The sequence below is a fragment of the Tympanuchus pallidicinctus genome, unplaced genomic scaffold (assembly GCF_026119805.1).
Source record: "Tympanuchus pallidicinctus isolate F22 unplaced genomic scaffold, pur_lepc_1.0 scaffold2, whole genome shotgun sequence".
Classification (NCBI taxonomy): domain Eukaryota; kingdom Metazoa; phylum Chordata; class Aves; order Galliformes; family Phasianidae; genus Tympanuchus; species Tympanuchus pallidicinctus.
Genome location: NW_026294721.1, coordinates 34518229 through 34535507, shown reverse-complemented (window position 1 = coordinate 34535507; position 17279 = coordinate 34518229). Strand labels below are relative to the sequence as shown.

At 37.2% G+C, this 17279-nt stretch overlaps 1 long non-coding RNA gene across 1 annotated transcript in view; it reads left to right on the top strand.

Moving 5' to 3' along the window:
* LOC128080176 (uncharacterized) overlaps positions 1–17279 on the top strand; it is a 47410-nt gene that overhangs the window by 17237 nt on the left and 12894 nt on the right. The window contains exons 3-4 of the long non-coding RNA XR_008206528.1: positions 6161–6272; positions 12609–12730. This is a non-coding gene — a long non-coding RNA (uncharacterized LOC128080176). The remainder of the gene's footprint in view (positions 1–6160; positions 6273–12608; positions 12731–17279) is intronic.

Genomic DNA, 17279 nt, shown 5'->3' with positions numbered 1-17279 from the left:
ATACAGATTAGAGTAAAAGATCATTGATGGTAAGAACTGGATGGTTTGAGAAGAGCTACAGGAATTCTGCAGAAGACAAGTTACAGATTCATCTTTCAGGAGGATGAATTTATTCTTCTTTAGAGACTCCAAATCTGTAATAACAAGATTTTATATTCTTTTAGAAGCTATTTAATGATAGTAAATAGTTAATTCTGAAGGCTGTTATTATCTACAAATATCCCATTCACCCTTGGAGCCTACTAAACTATTAGCTTCAGTGATATATTGAAATAGATAAAAACTGCTTTAAGGATTGAAAGAAAAAGGAGAACCCAACCTGTAGGACCTTAAAATGGATCATGGTACTTAAAAAACTCATAGCAACACTTGAAAATGACATCTTACTAGAGAAAATATAACTAGGTCTCAGCACCCGCCCTCTCCCACCAAACAAAAACAAAACCCCCCAAACAAACAAACAAAAACACACAAAAAACCAAACACATCACACCCTTGCAGTGATTGCTATAGAATTTAGATCAGAAAGAAAAAGTTAACCACACAGTGAGGTAGTTGAAGAAAGATACTGATTTGCCAAACACTGAACCCCTGGTGTCTGGCACAGAGGAGATGCCCAGCAGTGGCTGTCCGTCAGCAGTCTGCTGCTTAGGGGAAGATGTGCCACTGGCAGTGACACCGCACAGTGCTACAGGGGCTGTGGCCCTGGCAGAACTGGGACTCAAGATACAGGAAAGGAGTTTGAATCCAGGCAGAGCTGGCAGCTGTCTCCTGTCCCTGATAGAGGCAGAAACCAGTCAGAACAAGAGATGATCCTTGAATATTTCCTCTGATTATATGTATATCAGGCCAATAACCACTATTACGTGGTACTAATGCAGCTTACACTGCAGTTAGCAGCTGTGATTCCCATAGGTGAAATACTGAGTGAATGTTCTGCAGAAATTTCTGCTCTTGATTACTTCAAGCTGTTTACACAGAGTTAGATGTAAAATCAAAGGAAAGAATTGATTCCGTACTGAACTTTTTACCTGCAGCCATTTGGTGATGATAGCTCATTACTAGGGTAAAAATTATATAGCTTCATTTCTATCATTATCAAGAAATACTGTTTTGCTTCAGATCTAAAGAGTGGCATAGGCTTCTCTTGTTTCTGACAAATTTTCCTCTCAGTGTAACTGCTTCCCTATGCCGCTCGCCACTGAGCTACCTGTATTTTTTTTCTCCCTTTTTATTTTCCAGTTTAATTTATGTGGTCATGTGTGTTATCGTAAATGACCTGTGCAGTGTATTTTAATCAACTTCTGCAGTTTGTAAGCTAATTTTTTAAACAATTTAAGGTATTGTGCAGCATCACACAATGTTAAAAAAGGGTTGACAATTTTCAGATTAGTCTGTTCCTATAATAGAATAAATCTGAAAAAATTTGATAGAATAAAACTGTGTTCTTTAGTCCCATTTCCAACCACCAGACTTCAAAATGCTCTTTTCTGTGTTTGCTTTCAGCACCGACTCTCCAGGCAGCCTTATTTCTGTCTCTGAGGTGGAGAAGCCAAAAGAGTGAAGAGGGGAATTGTCTAAAGCCATTGAAAAGAGTCTGACAAAATTCAGTGTCAAATTTGCTGAGCTTAATGATAAAGGCTGTCAGAGAAGTGGCAAGGGGGGCACAGGGATGGGACAGGTTCATGGATGTAGGATGTAGGCATGTAAGAGTTTGACTGACAGAAAGCCTCGGTTCTGTAATCCAGTTCCTGGCAAGAAACATTTTATATATCTAAAGCTTGTAATAGTTCCAAAACTCTTGAAACTATCTAATTAAATAGAAGCCATAGCTGTAGAAAACTGATTTATTTTATTTATTTTAGTTTAGTTATATAAGTTTATTTTCGTTTATTTCTATACTGTTGCCAAGGTTTAAGTAGTGAATATGGAGACATTTGTGGAAGCATGAAAGAATTCAGTCATGATCTTATTTTAAACATTTATTACTTTGAAGATGTAGTTCCTACGTTGTGTTCACCTAATGCAATTCACAGTGGACAGGGAGACATTTTGCCTGTACTATAATGGCTTCTGAAAAGTCAGATATCTTGGGCTGTTTTGCATCATTTTTATTTTATAATTAATCATTAACTGTTGCCCTTTATAAAATAAAAATCAGGCACAGCAGCTGAGCTATTTGCCTTTGAAAAGCTGTTATTATGCACACGGCATGCCTTTCTTCTTGTCACTAATAACATTACAAACATGTAAGGAAGGAAAATGCTGCAGTGACATAGTGTCATGTCCAGTACAAATGAAAGCGCCATAAACATTTGAAAAACATATGAGTAGAAAGGGCTTCATTGACAAATGCTTCCACTGTGCCATTACCAAGGATGATTCTGAATATGAAGTTTGCATACATGAATAGAGGCTTAGGAAGTGTTTCTGTATGATTGTCAAGCAGTGTTCTGAATCTGTTTCTCTTTACACATCATCTGTTTATAGTTGTCATATTTTTGTTCCTCAAAGAGTAGAGGAAGAAGTCATTAGCGGATACATTGTTGCAGCAAAACATTGTTGAGCCCCTAAGCATCTGCCCTAATGATGTCACTACCCACTTTGACCTAGTAAGGTTAAACACTACCACCCATAATGTTCATAAGGAGCTGATATAAGTTCTATCTCAGTTAACTGTTCTGACCCCATGAGAAATATTAGTATTTAAAATGTACAGGAGAGGCACTAGTGTGAAAATCATACAATATAATAACATACGAGCTCCCTCTGAAGTCAAGCCACAGTCCATTATGCTCAGAAGCTGTCTCCAGAGAAGGCTTGGAGTTGGGTGAAGAAAAGAGAACCTGAAATTCTCCTTAGGTTTACTATACAGATGAGTCTTTTGGAAACTAGAAAGAAAAATTCTGAGGTAGTCAGGGCAGAAAAAATTACTCAGAGAGGTCACTGGGTTTGGAAGCCTACATAAAGGGATATGTGAATGGGATGCTAGCGGCAAGGTACCGTGTGAGTTCTTAGGACTTGCTCCTTCCCTAAAGGCTTTTTCTGCTGTTCTCAAACTGGTGAGATATGGACACCTATCACACTAGCTCTCTTCTTGAATGCCAGGCAGAAGTGCTCCCCCTGCAGTATCTTTCATCTCCCCCAGGAGGCCCCTCTGCCCTCTTTGTCTTTAGCTGCTGCTGGTACTGGGAAAGTAGCCAAGCTGCTGTCACTCCTGGAGGTACATGAAAAGGAGCTGGGGAACCACAAAGGGTTGGTTTTTAGGTCCTTTCTTTGCTGTATGTTGGCATCGTATCTGTCTTCTCCTTGCTCGTCTGAACCCTAGTGCTGTATAACTTGCTTTTCTCAATTATTTCTTTTAGATAAAGGTGGAACACGAATGCTTGTGACCTGAGAGTAGCAGAAGGAACTCAAATACTTTGTTATTAATAGTCCATCTGCACACACACATACAAAATCCAAAAATCTATTTAATTTTAAAATGGCCTAGTCTGTGTCTTTGACTTTTTATGTTGTTAAATAAGATCAAAGTGTGATTGATAATCTGCAGATCCAGATCTAGGCTTCTGAACTATCCAACTGCATCTGCAGTCTTGTCATGAGAACACCCTGTCATCAAATGTCACATCTTTTCAAGATATGCTCACATATCTCTAAAGCTCTCTTTGGTAATTAAATGACTTTATCACCATTATAACAAATGCCACTCATAATGTTAATGAAATCATTAGGCTAGTGTTTCAACTGAAAGCTTAGCAGGGGATGTTAGTGTAGTTTGGATTCTGTTTTAAACTCTTTGCTTTTTTTTTTTTTTTTTTTTTTTTTTTTTGCCTTTTTTTTTTAATAGGAAGCCTAGTTTGAATATGGAATATGCAGACTTTCAGAATTCTTCTAGCATTTGAATATTGAATTTTTTAAAATATTTTTGAATATTTTTCCCCTGAAGTGGCCATTTTAGATTTTTTTGAAACATTTTTAGTACAAAAGTCTATCAAGATAGTGCATACAGAAGATGGATAGGGAGAACTACAGCATCAATACGTGTTGCTGGTTGTAAGCTTGACAGCTGTCAACTTACCTGTATGCATTTATCTTCTACTCTATTATTTATTCATCTGAAACACATTTGAAAATCAAACAGATGAAAGGCAATATAAGATAAATTAAGCCTATTTATTGCAACCAGAGATTAGAACTGAATAAAATGCCTGTAAGACCAGAACATCTAGCTTTTGATGGCTTCTTCCATACATGAAATGTTTCACTTAAAAGCATTACATGATCTGTTCAAGACTAGCTAGCATTTCTACTCCATAGCGTGTTTAGCTTATTCTTCTGAGTATGCACATAATAAATATTTTGTATTTTAAACTCTGAGTCTTTAAATGATTGAAGGAAGGAAAAGAGGAAGAAGGGAAGGAGAAAAAAAATACAATGCAGGTGAAGATATTTGTGCTTGGCAGCTGTGTCCTGCTACAAGTATGACTGAGGTCAAATAGTGATGAAGTTGTCTTATGTGTCCTGTTATGCTGAACTAGATCATAAAGTAAAACTAGTGGAGTTTAAAAGTTTCTATCTTCTTGTGTTGAAATTGTAATTGGCTTCAGTCAGCTTAGCTCAGGCCAACAGAAGTGTTTGAGGTATCCATATTTCTCAACTGCTATTTTGTTTTGAGCTGGAATATTGCCATTGCTGCTAGACGTTGCGTGAAGGATGATAAATTGACCTTTGTCTGAATGCCTTTATGTGATGAAGGGCTCTCACCAGTATGATTTGCATTCACCTTGCACTATTTTATCCCTATTAAATTGCAGTAAATGGATAGGGAAAACTGTGTAGACTTTTATTAATCCTAACAATGAAGGGCCCTGAATTGAAAATCAACATTAAGTGATTCAAGCTAGATTTCTTTTCAAACTGCTGGTTACCTGCAATTTCCTGTATTTGTTACCTCTATTTGTTTCCTGTATTTAATTAGCTTGTTTCTTTATGTAAGGAGTAAAATTTCACGTATGATCCAGGCAGTGTGAATTGGCTCTGTTCTCTGCCTTTCTGTTACCTACTACCACTTCACAGAGCATTGCAGTCTTAGAAATACATCTACAAGATCACCAGTAACTCTACAGACACTTGATGACTGGTTTTATTATAGATCTGGGTAAGTCAGTAGCTGTACTGCATGATCAGAGATCTTAAAACATAAGCCAGTTTTTCTATTTGAGTAAAAACATCAAGGAAGCCTTTAATGAGATGACCATAGGTTACAATGGCATTTTTTAAATTCAAGTTCTATGGCTGGAGTTCTCTATCAGGATATGGGAGCACTATGATATTTTTTTCGTTTCAGCATTTTGCACTTAGACCTTCAGAGCTTGAAAACCCTATCAGCAGTAAGTACATAAGGTGGAAAAAGTTGTCTCTCCCTGACTTTGTGAAGTCCACCCTGGGTTCTATAAAATATGTATTTATTGGAGCAGTAAGAGAGCTCTAGGGGATACATGAGAGACAGATCTGGGTTCCAGGCCCCACATCCTTCAATATTTAACTATACTGTACAGCAAAAAAAAAAAAAAAAAAAAACCAACCAAGCCCCTGACACATCTCTTTAAACCCAATTGTTAGAGATAATATTACCACCATGTTGTCCTTGACTTACCAAATCATTCCTGTTGTCAATGGGCAAAGTAACACAGCTACGCTGCTTTTGTTATCAACAGCTGCTCACAAGAAGCATGCTGTGATAACATTGCTTTGAGAGTCTTCGGTTGTTTTTAATATTTGTGAGAAGTCCTTTACTCAGATGCTTGCTTTTATGAACTTTCACTAAACAAATATTTTTCAATTCTTTTTCAGGATAGAATTGTTTCTGACTGCCCATTTTAGTGATGGCAAAACTCTGTAGACTGTTCTATCAAGGAAAAATGTATTTTGTTATAAGCTAAATTTGTTCTGTTGTGTTTTGTACTCACCTCACTTCTTTTTATCCCCTTTGCCAAATATGACAGAAATACATATATTCAGGGCTGGTATCAAGATTAGTGCAGTTTCTGGGTGCATCAGGATTCTTTGTATCATTTACCTCATTTCTGTAACTTACATGCTTTTTATGAAATGTAAGAAGAGACATGCTCTCAAACTGACTTCTATCTTTTTTTAGATCATAAATGTGTCTGGAGAGCTGTGTTCCTTATTCTACTGAAGATTTTAATATTCCTATTCCTACAACTTATATTTCAAGTGACGAGAAGATCTACTAGCATTCTCCAAATGTAAGTATTTCATAATGTAAGGCTTTTCCTGTCCTTTCGGGTTTCTATGGTACTGATGCTGCTTTAAGTTGTGTTTGTTATTAACCACATGATTTTTAATGGTTGAGGTTAGCATAAACAGCTTGAACCTTTCAAGCTATGTTTAGTAATAACTAGTAGTAAGAATCTGTAACTTCGAATACCTATTTTGTATAGGTATATTTAAAGAAATATAACTTCGTATAGGTCAGATTTTTCTCCAAAATCTGAACAAATGTATCCAATAAATGTAACCAATTTCTATTGATTCTCTGGTACTACATAAAGCACTGTTTCTTCAAAGAATCATAGAATCATTAAGGTTGGTAAGAATCTCTAAGATCATTTAGTCCAACCGTCAATCAACCACCAATATCACCCACTAATCCAAGTCCCTAAGTACCACATCTAAAAGTCTCTTGACACCTCCAGGGATGTTGAATCTGTAACCTCCATGGGCAGCCTCTTCCAACATCTGAACACTCTTTTGGAGAAGAATCCTAATATCCAACCAGAAACTTTCATGGCACAACTTAAGGCCATTCCCTCTCATCCTATCAATTTTTTTTAGAAGAAGATGATACTGAAAACCTCCTCATTGTAGATGCACAGATGTAAATAAATGGCAGATAGTAATTAAGCATACTTTGAAACAAAATACAGTTCAAACTGGTATTCATATTATTTTGTTGTGGTTGTTTAGAGCTTTTTCTTTCAAAAATGATCAGTATGCAAGGCCTTAATATGGCTTTAAAATGACATGATCTCAGTAGTGGTGCTCAGGAGTGAAAATTTGGAAAACAAAGTCCTATCAAAATGTGAAATGCTAAATTTTCAAACAATACATTCATCTAGTCTAGAGAATACGTTTGTCTCTGAAGTAGGAATCAAAATGGTTATTATTATTATTAAAATCTCATTCTAGTTTGGTTTGATGCAGACTATAGTTATGGAGTTTTAGAGATTTATTTTTTAGTACAAAAAAGAAATGAATGAAGTGGCTCTAAGATTGGGGTGGCTACTACCAGTAGAAATGGAAATACTGTCATCACAAACCAAGTAGCTATGATGCAGGAGAGAAAACTATATTTTTTATGTCAGTGAATCCTTTTCAAGCTAATGTATATGTACCCCCCTTTTGTGAAAAAAAACTTGTTTTCTTTGTGTTTTTTAAGAACTGAGTTTGAGTTGACAACAATGCAAATGGATTGAATATCTGGCTCAGATATCAGGATATGTGAAAGCAATGCTATTAATCTCCCTACTTCTTAGAGAATGTCACTCATCCATCATCAGCAATTTTTATGGTGTAAGATAGATGTTGTCATTTCAGTGATTGCATTAGCTTAGTTATTCTTCTGAACATTAGCCAAATTCATCACTTAGTTTGCTTAGGAAAATAGGTTAGGGACTACCTTTTGTAAGACATACCAGCAAAAACAATAGATGTTACATTTGATTTTGTTTATTAACTATCTGGACTGTCTATTTCTTCATGCAATTTGTGTTATGCTGATTCCAAAATTCTTTGCATTCTGCATGCCGAATATCCTGTGTTCAACACCTTACCTTGCCTGGACCACAGGTTTTTGCCCACCTTTAAACTGTGCCACTTTTCTTCCCTCCACCTGCAGTTTCCAGGCTAATATGTTTCTAGTATGGGGAAGGGCACAAGGATCAAATTTTCTCAGTGTGGGTATTGTAATGGTCACTGAAATTTACTATCCTTGTTATGCTAGGTGCAGTTTCCTTCAGTTCTGTGTCCATCCTTCCCCTTGCCGCAAAAGGAACAAGTATCTAGATGAACAACCTAATTTCTAGTGCAGTTTCAAAACAGACTACCTTAAGCTTCCTTCTTATAGATATGTGGAAGCATTGAAATAACATGGGCTTAAATAGAAAAAAAAAAACCTTGGGACGGGGCAGTCTTAAGAACCAGGATGGACCCCAGGGAAACAAGCCTCACCTAGCATCTTTATCAGGACCAATTTAAAAACCAAGAAAGGGAGGCCGCAAAAAAGAACACCTTGACTGTGTTTGGCTGCAACTGGCTTCACAGGCACCTGGCCTGAACAGTGCCCTTACGGATGCTCAGCATCTCAATGTAAGGGTCTAAGGAGGTGCTTCAGGGTTGTGCCTCTGGAAAGTAAAATCCTCTCCATCTGTCAGCAAGACCCAGCTGTTCCCAAGTCTGAAACTGCTTTGACACATTGATCTTGACTTTTAAAAGTCCTTCACTCACATTTGAGTTTCTCCATCTTTAAGATAGAGGTATCTAACAAGAACCCTCACTTACTTAACTGCCTCTCAAAGGTTTGAGATACTGTTAGATGATATGCATAGCATAAATTGAAGATGAAAAACACAAAAGAAATGCTAACTGCTGTAAATATTAGTCCACATGGGAATGAAATGATAGTAAATAGAGGATAAATGTCCCAGACATTTAATAGAGACACTGTGTGAAAAGTTTAATATCCTTAGAATGCTTCAGAAATAAGCTTTCAGTACTTCAGAGAGCTCTGGCTCTTTGTTTCATTTTTATCCCCTCAGTAGAAAGTGACAACAAGCTGAAGTATTATTCTAATAATCTTATACTTCTTGTTTATTGTTGCTTATAAATGGCTTCTGGATAAATGTTCATTGCTTTATTTATTTATTTATTTATTTATGTGATCACAGCTAATATATATCACGACTCTATAGATACACTAAACTAGATGACCCATTTAAAAGTTTTGAAGACAATCTGAAAAGGCATAATATGCTGAAAAGTAGCATATATACTGTATACAACTAAAGGAAATCTCTTTTTCTTTTGGAGGAGAATGGCAAAATAATAAATAGTGACTGGTGACATTTCCCCATGCTACCATGTATTTGTAGCACAGTTATTTAAAGGCTGTATTGGCCATATTCATTCATCTTTCCTCTTGGGTCAATTATGCTGTTCGCATTCAAATCAATCCCTTAATCAAGCCCATTGATAATTGCAGCAGTGCAAGGGAGATATTTATCATAGAGATGTAATGAAGGCACTTTGTTTCATTGCATCAGGGTTTAATGTAGTGCTGCCACAGTGGGCCATTTATGCATATGCATGTAGTTTATTTTCCTAATCAACAGTCTCAGATGCAAGTATGTTCGTGTCCCACTGATGGGGTTAGAGGGACATGATACTGGCCTACCAATAGCTCCAGGATTTTCCACGTAGTCTCTTGGCATTGCTAACTACAGGAAGTTTCAGTACCTATTCTTGTCTAAAGGTTATATTGACAATGATTTCAGAAACAGTCTTAATTCCAGAAAAGCTGCTTCTCACTCTGAGGGATGCTTTGGGTAAAGGTGCTAGTGAGAAAGTTGTATGCACGATGATGTGAGAATGTAAGGGACAGGGTTTTATGAGGAAATAAAATATCTCCTGGTAGAATGAAATACATAGCTAGGAAAAGCCCAGTCATACGATCCGGACCACTAATACAATTCCAATTTGAAACAAAAATATCAAGATGTAATCTGAAGATAGGACTCTGGTATTCCCACCATTTTACATGAGAGATGAACTTGGGTTTTTTCTTTTTGGCAAGGTCATTGCAAAACTTTGATTTCCTTGTTTGTTTTTAGTTATAAACACATTTGTAATAGTTAGCTATTGAGTAACTTGTTATGAAATTCTAACAAAAATGTGGTTTTAATTGACGTTGAGCAACAAAAACCTGTTGCTTTAATAAAATTCAGGTGATTTGGATGTAATGAGCTGAAACAGGTGGAGCCACAAAGCCAACATGCCTTTGCTGACTTCTGACTCCTTCAGTTCTCTTTGCAGTGTGTGTTACATCCAATGCAGAAGGCTAGGTCCAGGGGGTTAAAGACAGAGCCCATGCATCTTTTGTGACAGCTCTCTCCCAGTTTGCTGACTGAACAGTGCAGTGCAAGAAAAGGATGAGGAGGAAGGTGCCTTTCTCTCAGTCTCAGCTGAATGAGAGCAGTAACTCTTGCCTTCAGGCTGCACACATAATGAGGCTAAAATGTCTTCCAGTTTGCAGTGCTCATCTTTTCCTCTCGCTTCTTATATAAAAGGTCTGGTTAAACAGGGCTTGCCTTGGTTGTATCCTCTAGCAGTCAGCAAAGTGTACATAACCAGTAAATTTATGTTTCTTTTAAGGAAATTCGGCAATGTTCTCTGGTATTTTAGCTGCTAGATAATGGCATTATGTACCCAGATTCCTTAGTGTCCTTTCAAAATATCCACGAGCAGCTTTAATACAGAACATTTTACACTCTTTTGTACATGAAGGTTAATTGTAATTAAAAATCTTCATTTTAGACAAATACAGTACTGTGGGAAAAAAGACATTTTCATTGTAGAAAAACATGTAGCTCAATTCTAGAAATATGGTACCATTCTTCAAAATAATGTTGTTGTGTAACATCAGAACAAGCTTAAATGGATGAGATGAACCTGAGCTTAAAGGTATTAATTCCAAAGAAATGAATGTTGAAACAATTTATTTCATCAGAAATTCAACTCAGAAATGCTCTGTAACTGCCTCAATTTCAATTTCACTTTTTATTTCAACTCACCAGGTTTCATATCCCCCACCCTCACCCCCCATCTTCTCTGGGATCCTGCACAATCTAAAAAAATATCCATTTTATTGCCCTGATAATGGTATTATTTGAGACTACCAATTGGTTGGGAGAAGCTCAAGTAAAATTTTAAGTGCTGAAGCTTCAAAACAATTGTTAAAACATTGCAAAGAAAAGGCTCCTTGCTTGTTCTATTTCAGACTAAAGCTGAAATTCTGCTTATTTTAGATTTTACTGGCACTTTTCTGGATTTAGGTTTACATGAGTAGCCCAAATTTAAAAATGTTCTCAAATTAGAGATACGTACAGGATTTCTGCTGAGGCTAGTTCAAATAAAGGGGATGATTAACCTGCTGATGTGTATTTTCTGGGGAACAGACAACAGAAACAAATTACTCTGACAACTTTTTATGACAATTACAATATCAAGTAAAAAACCTAGACATTGATGTGACAATTGAGTCTGAATTTTCTGATCAACCAGGACAACTCCCTATTGTATTAATGGCAGATTTTTCCCTAGTTCTTGGCAGTAAACCAAATAGTGAGAAATGTTATATTACTAGCAAAGAACAAAGACAAGAACTGTTGGTGGGACCACAGTGTCTCAGCTACAACCTAGTGACCTAATACCAGCAAGTTTGTTAAATGGACCACAAACCAACTCTGATAAACAGGTTGGAATTGCCTGCTGCCTTAAATTTAAATCTAAACCTATGTTCTATAGAACTACCAGAGGAAAAAAAATAATTGCCTATAGTAACTCTCCCTGTAGAGCCAAATACACTTAGCACATCTGCCAGCAGAATTCAAAAGCAGTGTGGAGATTTTTTTTGGTTCAGGTGAACAGAATCATCATGTTCAGCTTCCTCAGAGTTGCTCCTTGGTCCCCCTCACGCGCTTTCCAGTCATTGCCATGTTCCTGCAGTCCTTTCCTCCTGAGTGTCTTAGCAACGTAGTACAGCTGGGGCATTATGGGACAGATATGCCTACATTAGATAGAGATATGAAATGCTCGGTGATTTAATAAGAGATGACTCTTATCGTGGCTCATTAATTTAGAGTTGGGTGTTTTGTGAACACATCTCCCATATTCCACACTGCTTAGATCTCGCTTCCATACTGCTGTGAAAGCCTTTGTAAAGTATCTTCTATTACTGAAATTAATGCCCAGTTAGCTAAAAAAGAATATGCATGTGTCACTCATGCTCAAATCTGTGGAATTTTTCTAAATGCTGTGAGCTACATTAATGTCAATTTAATTCATAAATTGTTTGGCCAGGAGTTCAGTTCTCGTGTCAGAAATCGCAAGAAGTATTGAAGTCAGGGAGAACTGTGCACTTGACAACACATTTGGATTTCTGGTGGCACTACTTTAGGAGAATAAAATTTCACTTTCAGATGGATAATCAGGCGTATTTCAAATATTGGTGAGTTAAAATCACAATTGTTCTTCAGAGTATCCATTCTTAATATTGTTGGGCAGAGAAAATAACTGGGAGTCATTAGTTCCTACTGAACGCCAGGATTTTGTAATGTCAACATGTAATGCATTAGTGGATATTACACAGAAGGCATTGGGAATAATAAAGTTGGTTGAAGTAACTATTGACCTCCCTTTACTGTGACAGTCCAAGAATAATTTGAGATACTTTGATTTCTGAGCTGTGGTCACAGGCTGTTTATACAGAGTAAATAACCATACCTCCAAATGCTCCTTGGTTGCAGAAAGGAAATCAGGACAGAAGACAGCAGCATATAGTCTGGTGCTCAGCAAAACATAAACCATGTCGCAGCATAGCAGGGGAAGGCTTCAGTGGACTCAAATGCAAGACCTCTTGCTGCCTAAGGTGGGTGACACGAAACAGCCAGATCACAATGATAACTAGTGTGAGAATATTTTAAAAATACATATATATAGACTGTGATTTTTGAGACCTGTGGCACTCAGCTGTCTAGAGACAGCTCTCAAGAAGCCTAAAATTATCTCAATCGCAGATTGATGGCTCTGAGTGGAACCGTGATACTTGATGCCTCTGAATGGAGCCTAGCACTGTAAATGGGACTGATGGAGACAGGGGATACCTGTGGAATAACAATCATTTTTCATGTTCTGGTACCAGTACACTACAAAACGACAGCTGATTGACCAGCTTTTTTTCGTTCTAATATACTTGGCTTGTTACCAATATTGAAAAGGAACGTGAAGTATTATAAATGGTGGAAAAATGTGTATACTAGTTTCAGTTCACACTTCTGATACAGATAATGAGAACAGAACTAATAATAGCAGAATGCATGAGCTTAATATTCTCCTATTATGTTAATCGCCTCTCACATTTTCATGGGCCATAAATCAAGTGTTTTCTGCACCTTTCAGACAACAATGTACGAAGCTGAACAAAACCATGGGGACTGTAAGAATTTAAAAAGAGGTTATCTGATACCATTAATAGTCTACCCACTTCACAGTAATTTCTTGTTTATAAAAACTCACCTACTGTCTTTTTTTCCACGAGAATTAACAGTTTTAGCTTATCCTGTCAACCATCAGTAGAATAAACCAATTTTCACAGTACAAAACAGGTTAAGAATGTAAGTAGGTTGAAACTACAGAAGTTTAAGTAACTGACTTTGAAGCTACCTAATTACTGATAACAATAATGCACTGTGATTTTCAATTCAAGAAAATGTAGTGATCAAATTTAGGGGGAATAGTCTCTTTAAGAAACATCTCAGGCTGTTGTCTTCAGTTAGTTGTTGATGCTTAATCCAGGATGAATTTTGACTTCATACGTTAGAACACCTTAGTACATACTGTCTCATCAGTTATTCATTTTCTGCCTAGAATTAAAATCTGCCCATGCTGTAACTGCTGCATGCTCTTTTGCAAAGAGATCATTATCAGAAAGGAGCACTGAGCACCCAAACAAGTGCAAGAGCGCTGATGTGCCAAGGGCGGAGGAGCCTGGTCAGAAGCAAAGCTTAGGACCTTTGTCACGCAATTACGCTTCAAATGGAAATGAGTGCCTCCAAAGAGATGCACATATTACAGACATTTTGTTAGGGTGAAATGGAGATTAGCTGAATGCATGAAGGAAATACCATATCCTAATTTGAATTCAAAGATCTTTGCTTTGTGAAATCTGTCAGCCGCACTCTTTGAGAAACTGGGAGAGCAGAAGAGAAATCTCACTATATACTTGATCTAAGTTCCTACACTTCTCTGGGTAGACTTCCCTGTGATTTAGAATGGTTTTTCTCAGATCTGCAGAAAGAGTGGTGTCTCTCCTGTCCAAACCCCTTTCTGATCTCCTAGATGCTTTTGGAATCTGAGAAAGCAAGTCTTCCACTTCACCTCCCCGTTAAGTGACATTTACTTTAGTTAGCTTGAAGCAAGTTAACATCAATAGATTTTTGGTTAATAAGCTTCATTGTACTTCTTTATGATGTTACCACTCTTAAGATATTTATGCACCTGCATTTGGTCAAAGCCCTGAAGTCTTCTGTTTCAAGGTAATAATACAGCATTAGTTTCAAAGCCAAGTTCTTCACTGTTTTAGAAGAAACACTTTAAGTCATATTTTTCCAAGAAAGAAATGAACTCATCACTCTGTGGCTAATAGTGTAGGTCACATTTCAATCAAAATCCTGCTACTATTGCTTTAAAATGACACAATTTGTAAAATTGCATTTGAATTGAACCTTTGATTTTGGAGTGTTCATCATTTCTCCTGGCACAAACAGAAGGAACATGAGGGGAGTAGGAAAAGTTTCACTGATGGAATGTGTAAACGTGTAGTAGTTTTAGAGACAAACCATTAAATATCTTGACTTCTTATTTTTTTTCGAGGAGACCTTTGGTATGGTTAAGGAAAGCCTGGTACTGAGATGTTTCTTAGCTCTGTTTCCAGAAGTTAGACCTAACAGCAATATTTCTTCTCAGGTTTGTGGTCCCTTTAGCACCCAGAAGCTTACAGGAACAGAGGTTACATGTCCCAGCCCAGCCATGATGTTGATGATGGCTGGTGCTTTCTCCAACATATGGTTTTCTCTGAGCAAGTGCTAATGTAGAGCAACCAGCTCACTCTGAAATCAAGGTTTCACATATTGCATTTCTGTTTATTCCTGGGGAAAAATCCTTTCTATTTACCTGAGGTATTAGTTACTTCCCTTATTTCTAGAAGGGTTATTACAGTACCCGTCAGTAAATGTTAACCATCAGAAATAATTAATATCAAGCCCAAGAGAGCACCTGGGGAAAATGAACTCATGAAATGTTTCTGGCTAAAGACCTTCCATGGATAAGGAACAGGAAATAAGCTACTCATGCTACAGCAGTCATGGGTCATTTTTTGTTTTAGGAAATTGCTATAAGGTTATTATATCTTTGAGATGATTCTTGGATGGCATTTTTGTTTCTCAGTGCAACAAATCAGCATTTCAGAAATGCTCACTAAGTAATCTTTGTCAATGGCAAATATAACCTAACACATTCAAATGAAATAATCCAATTTTTCAGTGCTTACCATTTCCAAATAATCTAGCAATAGGAATATTACTAGGAAATGTTCACCAACAGAGATGAAAAAGTTAGACTACTTTTAAAATAAAATTAATTCGTATCAAATATGATGTTACATGTTCAATGGACATATTTCTGTATTGACTCTCGAGGAAATCACATAAAGCTGTGGCCAGACAATGTGATGTCTCCTGTAAGGAATTTCTCCTTGCTGTGGAAAATCTGTTTTGATTGAACAGTGAAACATCTCCAGAGAAGCCATTAGATGAGTTCACCCAGAGGGGAACAATACAGGGCCTCCTGGTGTTCTGAATCTTAAGCCCTACTGTAACCTGTGGCAGAACAAGGGCACTCACCACCATGCTGAGAGCCAGGGTAATGTGCCACTGGGGCACCTGGGGTTGGGCAGCAGGGAACTGCTTGACTGCATCTGCAGTCAGCCAAGGAGTTTGTGCTCTGCATCTGTCCATGATGCGTAGTCATGATTCAGTGGCATTGTATGAATAAGGTCCAGGGACTCCAGAAGAGATCACATAATTTTATAATGGAAGCCTCTTGTGCCTTGTAGATGCACATACATCTAGGCATAGGTGCTGACATGGTCCTGAAGAGTTGTTTGATACATTCAGATGAAAGCAGGCTTAAAGATAAATGGTCATACATAAAGTTGCTCTCCCCTACGTAGTATTGTCTATTTATTCTGCAGTTTTGACTTGATATTGAAACTTACAACAAACTCAGTGGTGCCATTGCAACACACACACACTGAACTCTATTTTTATGTAGGATATAATTCTTTTTGCATTAGCTCTGTGCAGTTGTTACATAGGGAAAAATACTGTCTAGGATAACAATATATAGATATTAGATATAGATATAGATAAGATATAGATATAGATATAGGGATAGAAATTGGAATTTCTCTAACTTAGCAAGCCTAGATCTGGTTCATTCAGCAATACAGCAGGAGAATACTTTTAAGGGAGGTCTTGTACAGATATTTGAGACATCTCCATCTGCATGCAGTAGAGGTGTGGTCAGCATTATAAGGTGCCTGACTGGAAAAATTGCATTTCTATTCTTGGTTATTTCCATTTCTTTGAAGTCACTGTCAGTGCAGCAAAAAGAGGTTACTTCCACTGCAATATATAGAATGGCTGGAGTGTGAGGGTACTTGAAGCCACAAAATCTTACTATTCTTATTTCTAGCAAACCCATTATCTTGAAGGGGAATTAAGGATAGATAACAGAAAACAACGCAGGCATAGTCTCTTCTGCTGAGACTGGATTAACAAGAAAAATAGACTTCTTTGCTTTAGAGAATGTCAGTTTCTTCATCAGTCCAACAGAAAAAACCAAGATCCTGAGGAAAAACTTGTTTTTTGCTCTCCTTATCCCACTTCTGCAGCACTGATGGAAGTAGCTCTGCCATCTCTGCATAGCAGTGATGCCAAGAAGTTTCAGTGAAATCACAGCACCAAACATGCAGACAAGCCATTTATTTATCCACTCGCTCTTAGAGAAACACGATTAATAGCATGAAAAAAATAAATGGGCAACTCTTTAGGGAACCCAGATATGATGATACTGTGAGGATGTGCTTTTGCTTAGTCTGAATCCTTGCCTGTACAAATATTAGCTTATTTTCAGTAGATATGTTTCTGTAAAGTGTAAATGTCTAAAACCCTTTTTGACTAAAACTATGGGATTGCAAGTTTGCAAAAATCTTTTTACGTTCTGAAACTATGTGTTCTGGTAGATTTTGCTTCAATTTTTATTTTTGCTGCCAGTATTTCACTGAAAAAATCCAAGCGCCCAGGGATGTCCTTGGTTGTTGAGTGCTGAGATCAGCAGTGGAGTGGTATTTCCTGTTA